The sequence below is a fragment of the Carcharhinus amblyrhynchos genome, chromosome 32 (assembly GCF_965287045.1).
Source record: "Carcharhinus amblyrhynchos chromosome 32, sCarAmb.v2.hapA, whole genome shotgun sequence".
Taxonomy (NCBI): domain Eukaryota; kingdom Metazoa; phylum Chordata; class Chondrichthyes; order Carcharhiniformes; family Carcharhinidae; genus Carcharhinus; species Carcharhinus amblyrhynchos.
The window spans coordinates 10731985-10741191 of record NC_137355.1 but is presented as its reverse complement, the minus strand read 5'-3'; positions in this window follow the sequence as shown (position 1 = coordinate 10741191).

The window sequence follows — 9207 nt, the reverse complement described above, 5'->3', positions numbered from 1 at the left end:
CTGCTGTCTCTCAGCACCACAGACCTGGGTTCAATCCCTGGCTTGGGTCACTGTCTGTGTGGAGTCTGCATGTCCTCTGGGTGCTCCAGTTTCCTCCCACAGTCTGAAAGACATGTGACTTAGGCTGATTGGCCATGCTAAATTGTCCCTTAGTATCCTGGGATGCATAGTTTAGAGGTATTAGTTGGGTAAATGGGTGATGGGGGTAGGGTCTGGATGGAATTGTTGATGCAGACTCAATGGGCTAAATGGCATCCTACACTGTAGGGATTCTATCCTTCTTACCATTTGGAGGTGAACATAGATCACCAAATTTTGCAGCATGGGGTGTGGCCATTCATTGGTCTGTTAGACCTGTGCTGTTTTTGTGTGGTGACTAGGGGATTTTCACAATAGCTTCATTGCAGTGTTAATGTAAGCCTACTTGTGACACTAACAAATAACTTTTTAACATTGAGCTAAGAGTTCAAGGTACAGGCTGCTGCATTTAACAGCACTACCTTCTGTTGAGCAGGGTTGCAGTTTAAACTTTTAAAGGTTTAAATTATGCAATAGGTCAATTGCTGGATTCTATGAATACTGGCACCTGCCCATATGAGATGAATGCATGTCTAATTCTGCTCTGCTGAGTTGTATTTTGTTTTGTGGAGTACAGTTTATGAATTTCTTTCCTTATCCTCCTCCTTGATGCATTCCTATGCCATTGTTGCTCCTACCATTCAAGTGGCAAGGGTGGCAGTGGTTAGCTCTGCTCCCTCAGTGCCAGGGGCACAAGTTTGATTCTCAGCTTGGGTCACTGCACATTCTCCCCATGTCTGTAGTTTTCCTGAGTGCTCAGGTTTCCTCCCACAGTCAAAGGCATGCTGGTTAGGTGCATTGGCCATGCTAAATTACCCCTCTGTACCTGAACAGGTGCTGGAGTATGGCACAGGTTGGGTGGCAGTGATTAACACTGCTGCCTCAGTGCCAGGGACCTGGGTTCAATCCCTGGCTTGTGTCCACTGGAGGTTTGCAGGTTCACCCTCTATCTGCTTGGGTTTCCTCCAGGTCCCCTGGTCTCTTCCCACAGTCCAAAAATGTGCATATTGAGTGTTGGCCATGCTAAATTCTCCCTCAGTGTACCCAAGCAGGTGCCAGAATGTGGTGGCTAGGGGATTTTCACAGTAACTACATTGCAGTGTTAATGCAAGCCTACTTTTAACTAATACTTAAGCACACTGCAAGAGCTTGGTGTTGGGTGTGATGTTGATTAAGGATTGACACACAAGATTGATTCTATCATTGAGTGGAACAGCGCAAGTATCAGCACTGGGGCCAGCTGTTCAGTCCTTTGACTGGGTAAGGACCAACTGTATTGTGGATAAATTTGCAGATCAAAAGATGAGGTGGTTACAGAGCAGTTAGGGGAGTGGGAGAAAAGCACCAAATGTAGCAGTAGAATGGTCAGGTGTCTGACCTAATTACACAAATTGCTAAATATAAATTCAGGCACAATTAGGCAAATATAACTTATATTGTAAGGGGGATGAGTAAGGAAATCCTGCAACTATACAAGACATTGGTGAGACCACACCAAGAACATGGCACAGTTTTGATCTCTAAGGGATATTGCATTAGAAGCAAGTTCAGAAAAAGTTCATTAAATTAACTGGGATGAAGTGGTTATGAGGAAAAGAATTAGGTGGAGTTGTTAGGTAACAAGTTAAAGGAGAACCAGTGGTTATTATGCAGTGTTTTAATCCTTACATGGTGGGCAAATAACTGAGTAGATGTCTTGTTAGTACAACCAAGGTTTATTTAAACCCACACAATCAATAGTCACCCACCCAACCAACAATTATCTTACAGAAAATACTAGAATTCAAATCCAATACAAGACCTTGATTTGACTTTGCATGAGTAGCAAGTACCCAAGCAAATAGTGGCCTTTATGTGTACATTGGTCTTAGTCATCCCCTATGTAATCTGGTGTAGTGCTCTGGCTCTAGTCTTCCTTCTCAAGTGTGGTGGCTCTCCTCATGCTGGTCATCGCTGGTGATGGTCACCGGTGTTGTAACTTGTCTGTGGAGTCAGAGAGCTGCTTCTGTTGTACAGCACCTTTTTTTAAATCCCTCCTTGGTTTTGTCTTTTTAGGGTGATCTCCTGATTCTTGTCAATCAGGGCTTGATCACCCTGATTGTTGTGGCAGTACCAGATTGGACCCTGATCAATCTCTGGGTGTGTACCAGCCATGCCTGTAGATGCTGGAGGCACATAAGTCACATACCTCCCTCCCAAATAACAGGTTAAAGTAAACCAGTATGTTTGATGAGAAAGTGTCCATTGCCTTTGGGATGGCCTATTTCCTGTTTATTCAATTGGGTTGCAGCCTGTTTATCTGTCTTTTTAAGCTGCAGTCTGCTTGTCCAATTAACCCAGTGTGCTCCGTAAATCACTTTTAGGGGACTAACGTGATTTATTTAGATTTCCAGAAGGCCTTTGGTCTTCTATGCAACATCTTGTCAATATTAGAGAGTCCATGGTGTCAAGGGTAAGATCCTGGCATGGATAGAGGATTGGCAGAAGACTGGGGCTAAAGGGATCTTTTTCTGGGTGGCAGCCAATGATAAGTGGTGTTCCTCCAGGGTCAGTGCTGGGGCCATGTCTTTCAACAATATGGAGGAAGGCACTGTTAATAAGTTTGCAGATGATACAAATATGTAGAGGGACAGGTAGTATTGAGGAAGTCGGGGGGGGGGGGGGGGGTGGTGGCTGCAGAAGGATTTGGACAGGTTAGGGAAGTGGCAGATGGAATATAAGGTGGAATAGTGTGAAGTTATGCACTTTGGAATGAGGAATGGAGGCATAGACTGTTTTCTAAATGAGAAAATGCTTAGGAAATCAAACACAAAGGGACTTGGGAGTCATTGTTCAAGATTTTCAAGGTTAATGTGCAGGTTCAGTTGTCAGGAAGGTAAATGCAATATTAGCATTCATGGCGAGAGGGCTTGTGTGACTTTAGGGGGAGATGGCGCAGTAGTAATATCATGGACTAGTAATCCAGATAATGAATGCTATGGGGCTAGGGGTTCATATCCCATCCCATTTGAAATATCGAGCTAGCCTCTAATTGTGACCATGTGTCAATTTGGTGTTTAAACCCTAATGGCTTGAGATGTTCTTTAGGTGCCATCCTTACCTGACCTGGCCTGCATGTGGACACCACTGCCCCCCCACCCCAGACCAACAGCAATTCAATGGCAGCTAGGGATGGGCAATAAATACTGGCCTTGCCATGAAGAATTAAAGAAAATCTGGGTTAGGGCAGCACGGTGGTTAGCACTGCTGCCTCACAGCGCCAGAGACGCAGGTTCAATTCTGACCTCAGGTTGCTGTCTGTGTGAAGTCTGCACGTTCTCCCTGTGTCTGCATGGGGTTCCCGCCAGGTGCTCCAGTTTCTGGAGATGTGCGGGTTAGCTTGATTGGCCATGCTGAATTAACCCTTAGTGTCAGGGGGACGAGCAGGGTAAATGCGGGTTACGGGAATAGGGCCTGTGTGGTATGCGGTCAGTACAGACTTGATGGGCTGAATGGCTTCCTTCTGGCACTGTAAGAATTGAGTTGATGGTGGACCCAAGCAAAGTTGCTCCTTTTGTAGTTGTAAGCTCAAACACCCCAGAGATTTGGGAACGTTTTATGATGCTTTATTGTACAAGTGATGCAGGGAGAGTCACCTTGAGCAACCCAGAATAATCTACTGCGAATGACTCACCAGCTTAAATACACTTGCAGTCGTGTAGCTTTGTGACTACCAAACATAATTTTCTTCATGATTGCAGTTACAATGAATTCAAACTTCTCAGAATACAGTTTGCGATTATCTGTTTACTGTATCTGCTTACTTCAGTTCATACCAAGATCAGCTTCAGTACTGGTTCTACATTAGTTACAAGGTTACACAGACCTTCTAATCACTTATCGGTCACAGTTACTTGTTACCACATTAATCATTGTGCAATAGTTGTAATTCTTGTGTGTTACGCTGGGTTGCTTTTTCCATCTTGACTCCTAAGGCTCCTACGCCCCTGTTCTTTTGTGAGAAAGATAAAGAAGGGAGTTCACACAGTATATCCTGTGGGCTGGCACAGTGGTTAGTGCTGCTGCCTCACAGTGCCAGGGACCTGGCTTCGATTCACGGCTTGGATCACTGTGTTTGTGTGGGTTTCCGCCGGGTGCTCCGGTTTTCTCCCATAGAAAGACATGCTGGTTAGGTGTATTGGCCATGCTAAATTCTCTATCAGTGTACCCGAACAGATGCCAGAGTGTAGCAACTAGCGGATTTTCACAGTAACTTCATCGCAGTGTTAATGTAAGCCGACCTGTGACATTAATAAATAGACTAAACTTAGGTGGGAACAGCTTTGAGAAGTCACGGTCTCAGAGGTTCTACCCTTCCGACCTGAATGACTCCTCCTCCCCCTTATACCCCCATGTCTGGATTTCACGATAGATTCTCTGCCCCTTCTGTTCCCTGGCCAATGACTGGACACCCCCCACATCCCATTCACTTACCTTCGAAACTTACCTTCTCCCTTTCAATGGAACCTTTAAACTAACCTGCTTTACCACTCCGAGGAAGTTTATAATTTGTCATTTTTAAATCCCTTGAAGGGATGCTGAAGTGACTTTCCCCTCTGAGTGGGCCGGAGACTCCGAGGCCCCATAATGCAGCCACCTCACATTGACTAACCCCCAACATGGAAGAAACCTGGGCCTGGTCAAGGTCACACTACTACCAATGTAAGAGGCAGGATGAAAATCTAGGAGCAAGTGTTTTGACGTCAGACAAACAAACTCTGAAGATAATGGTTACAGTGAATCATAGAGTCCTACAGTGCAGAAGGAGGCCATTCAGCCCATCGGGTCTGCAACTACCACAAGCCTACCCAGATCCTATCCCCATAACATCATGCATTTACCTTAGCTAGTCCCCCGACACTAAGGGGCAATTTATCATGGCCAATCCACCTAACCCACACACACTTTTGTGGACTGTGGGAGGAAATCGGAGCACCCAGAGGAAACCCACGCAGACACAGGGAAAATGTGCAGACTGCACAGACAGTGACCCAAGCCTGGGGAATTGAACTGGGTCCCCAGCACTGTGGGGCAGCAGTGCTAACTGCTGTGCCACCGTGCCACCCAAGTACTGGTATTTCTGCATTACATGACCATCACTGTGGGTCTGAGGAGAGAATGCTGCCATTGGATGCAATTGGTTATGTATCTCCTGAATATTCTAATTAGTCAGGGTCTGAAAATAAAGTATTTATTAGTCTTTAAGTAGGTTTACATTAACACTGCAATGAAGTTACTGTGAAAGCCCCCTAGTCGCCACATTCCGGTGCCTGTTCGGGTACACTGAGGGAGAATTTAACACGGCCAATGCACCTAACCAGCACGTCTTTTGGACTGTGGGAGGAAACTGGAGCACCCGGAGGAAACCCGCGCAGAGAATGTGCAGACTCCACACGGACGGTGACCTAAGTCGGGAATCAAACCCTGCCCCTGGAGGCAGCAGTGCTAACCACTGTGCCGCTGCTAGTCAAATAAACTCTTCAATATTCAGAAGCTGTTGCTATGCAAACACAATGGCGATTAGCATTCAGCTGCTTATGTCTGTTAAACAAAAACCCACTCCGGGTTCATTTCGGCCTCTGAAGAATTCGTGCTTCTAGGTTATGTCGCTAAAATGTTTGCTCCCTTTTAGGGTTTTTTTCTTTACAGTTTTGCTTCAAGCTGCAGCCCACAAACAAACCCAATCCAAGTCCCTAAAAATGATGGATAAGCTGATTGTAACTTTGCTGTTAAGTAGCGGTCGGTATCTCATTACAATTACTGGATGGTGTCAAACAGATTATACAACGTAATGACATTGCATTTTAATTGTGCTGGGTTCTTCCAGATAAACCTGGCAGGACGAAGCTGTATTTAGAGTGCCACAGTGGTTCGCATTGCTGACTCACAGCGCCAAGGAGCCGGGTTCGATTCCCGGCCTCCGGGTGCTCCAGTTTTCTCCCAAAAGATGTGTGTGTTAGGTTGATGCTAAATTGATCCTTACTGTCCCCGGATTTGTATGTGAGAGGGATTAGCAGGGTAAAGATGCGGAGTTACAGAGATAGGATCTGGGTGGGATAGTTGTCGGTGCAGATTCGATGGGTCGAATGGCCTCCTTCTGCACTGTAGGGATTCTATGAATCCAGCTTAATTGGCCTTATCCTGGAGTACAAAGAAAATAATTACAGAATTTAAGATATTTGGGGTGTTGCAAAGGAGCAAGTGGCTAGTTCAAAAGATGAATCCCAACTTTTATTTATTAGTGTCACAAGTAGGCTTACATTAACACTGCAATGGAGTTACTGCGAAAATCCCCCAGTCACCACACTCCGGTTCCTGTTCGGGTACACTGAGGGAGAATTTAGCACAGCCAATACACCCTAACCAGCACGTCTTTCAGACTGTGGGAGGAAACTAGAGCACCTGGAGGAAACCCACGCAGACACAGGGAGAACATGCAAATTCTGCACAGACAATGATGCAAGCTGGGAATTGAACCCGGGTCCCTTGCGCTATGAGGCAGCAGCGCTAACCACTGTACCACCATGTGTCTAAGTACCGAGTCTCTCATTATATTGCCTTGTGGAACAGCAGTCACCTTATTGACAACACAAACACACGCGGGGAAATGTGCCAAGGAACATTGCACTGGAGCAGAGATTCAGAGCACTCAACCGTGGGATCATTAGAGACTTGCTGTGGTTAAACTAATGCTTTGTATTCCACTTGTCAGCATTTGGCCCAGACGCCTCAGCTCATTCTAATGTCTAATGTCGTCAACCAAGTGCCCTTCCGACTCTCAGTAACCCCTCCGTGATATCAGCAGATCAAACCGAGAGCAGTTCAGGAAGGTTGATGGATTTACCTTGAAGTAATTGGAAAGGTCACAGTCCTGCCATCACGCAGAAATACCGTTATTAACAATAATTGCAGGGTTTTGAGTTTGAAAAAAGCCCAAGGATCTCAGGGAGCCCAAACATACGTGTCAACCTCAGCGCCATGAGAGACACTCGTGTACAGGAGGTTACAGGTTTACAAATCCACCCTGGAGATTTCAGAACAAGATCCAGGGCCAAAGATACAGCGCAGAACTCAAGGAAATGTGCAGAGCTCGAGGGAGTGCAGAACTCGAGGGAGTGCAGAACTCGAGGGGGTGCAGACCTCGAGGGGGTGCAGAACTCGAGGGGGTGCTGAGCTCGAGGGGGTGCAGAACTCGAGGGGGTGCAGAGCTCGAGGGGGTGCAGACCTCGAGGGAGTGCAGAACTCGAGGGAGTGCAGAACTCGAGGGGGTGCAGACCTCGAGGGGGTGCAGAACTCGAGGGGGTGCTGAGCTCGAGGGGGTGCAGAACTCGAGGGGGTGCAGAGCTCGAGGGGGTGCTGAGTTCGAGGGGGTGCAGAACTCGAGGGGGTGCAGAGCTCGAGGGGGTGCAGAGCTCGAGGGGGTGCTGAGTTCGAGGGGGTGCAGAGCTCGAGGGAGTGCAGAACTCGAGGGGGTGCTGAGTTCGAGGGGGTGCTGAGTTCGAGGGAGTGCAGAACTCAAGGGGGTGCAGAGCTCGAGGGGGTGCTGAGTTCGAGGGGGTGCTGAGTTTGAGGGGGTGCAGAGTTTGAGGGGGTGCTGAGCTCGAGGGGGTGCTGAGTTCGAGGGGGTGCTGAGTTCGAGGGGGTGCTGAGCTCGAGGGGGTGCTGAGTTCGAGGGGGTGCTGAGTTCGAGGGGGTGCTGAGTTTAAGAACATAAGAACATAAGAAATAGGAGCAGGAGTAGGCCATCTAGCCCTTCGAGCCTGCCCCGCCATTCAATAAGATCATGGCTGATCTGTCGTGGCTCAGTTCCACTTTCCCGCCCTCTCCCCATAACCCTTAATCCCCTCTCTTATCAAAAACCCATCAACCCGCGTGTTAAAAATATTTAGCGAGGCAGCCTCCACCACTTCAACGGGCAGAGAATTCCAGAGATTCACCACCCTTTGAGTGAAGAAGTTCCTCCTCAACTCCGTTCTAAACCGCCCCCCTTTATCTTGAGGCTGTGCCCCCTAGTCCTACTGTCCTTTCTGAGCGGGAAGAGTCTCTCCACCTCTATCCTATCCATCCCATTCATCATCTTATACGTCTCAATGAGATCTCCCCTCATTCTTCTAAACTCTAACAAGTACAAGCCTAATTTATTCAGCCTCTCCTCATAGCTCAACCCCCTCAACTCCGGCATCAGCCGAGTAAACCTCCTCTGCACTCCCTCCAAGGCTAAAATATCCTTGCGTAAGTACGGCGCCCAAAACTGCACACAGTACTCCAGCTGCGGCCTCACCAATGCCCTATACAGCTGCAGCAAGACCTCCCTACTTTTATATTCAATCCCCCTCGCTATGAAGGCCAGCATCCCATTCGCCTTCCTGACCACCTGCTGCACCTGCAAGCTGGGTTTTTGCGACTCATGCACAAGGACCCCGAGGTCCCTCTGCACCGTCGCCTGCTGCAGTTTTTTGTGTTTGATTTTAGCCGGGCCCAGCTGCTGAGTGCCTGATCCACAGATTGTGAACAGCACCGTGGGCTCCTCAAACTGTACAAGCTGCAGCCACAAAGGTGACCCCCTCCGGCAGACCCGGTTGGGAACCACGGTGAAGGAACAGACCAAATTCCAGGCATCGCACCCACTCACCTCACCAAACACTTCCTGCCCCACCTGTAGAGGTTCCAGTGGTGGACTTTGGAGTCACCTCGGGACCCACAATCCCAGAGTGAAAGAAAGTCATTAAATGGTTCCCAAGGACCTGGGTAAGAACAAAGAACAACACAGCAGGGGAAACAGGCCCTTCGGCCCAACGAGCCCGCACCGCCATCTTAACAAAGCATTTTCCTACACCTACCTTGCCCCGTGTGTATGTTAATGGCACCCCTATTGTAACCAGACTCAGGGGAGAATAGTGTGGGGCCAATTTGTTACACTAATCAGTCTAACAGCACATCTTTGGGGTGTGGGAGGAAACCGGAGCACCCGGAGGAAACCCACGCAAGCACGGGGAGAATGCGCAAACTCCCACAGACACAGGCCCAAATCCATGTATCTGCACAGCTAGCAGTGCTAGTCACTGAGCTGTTGCGGTGCCCGTCAGCTGG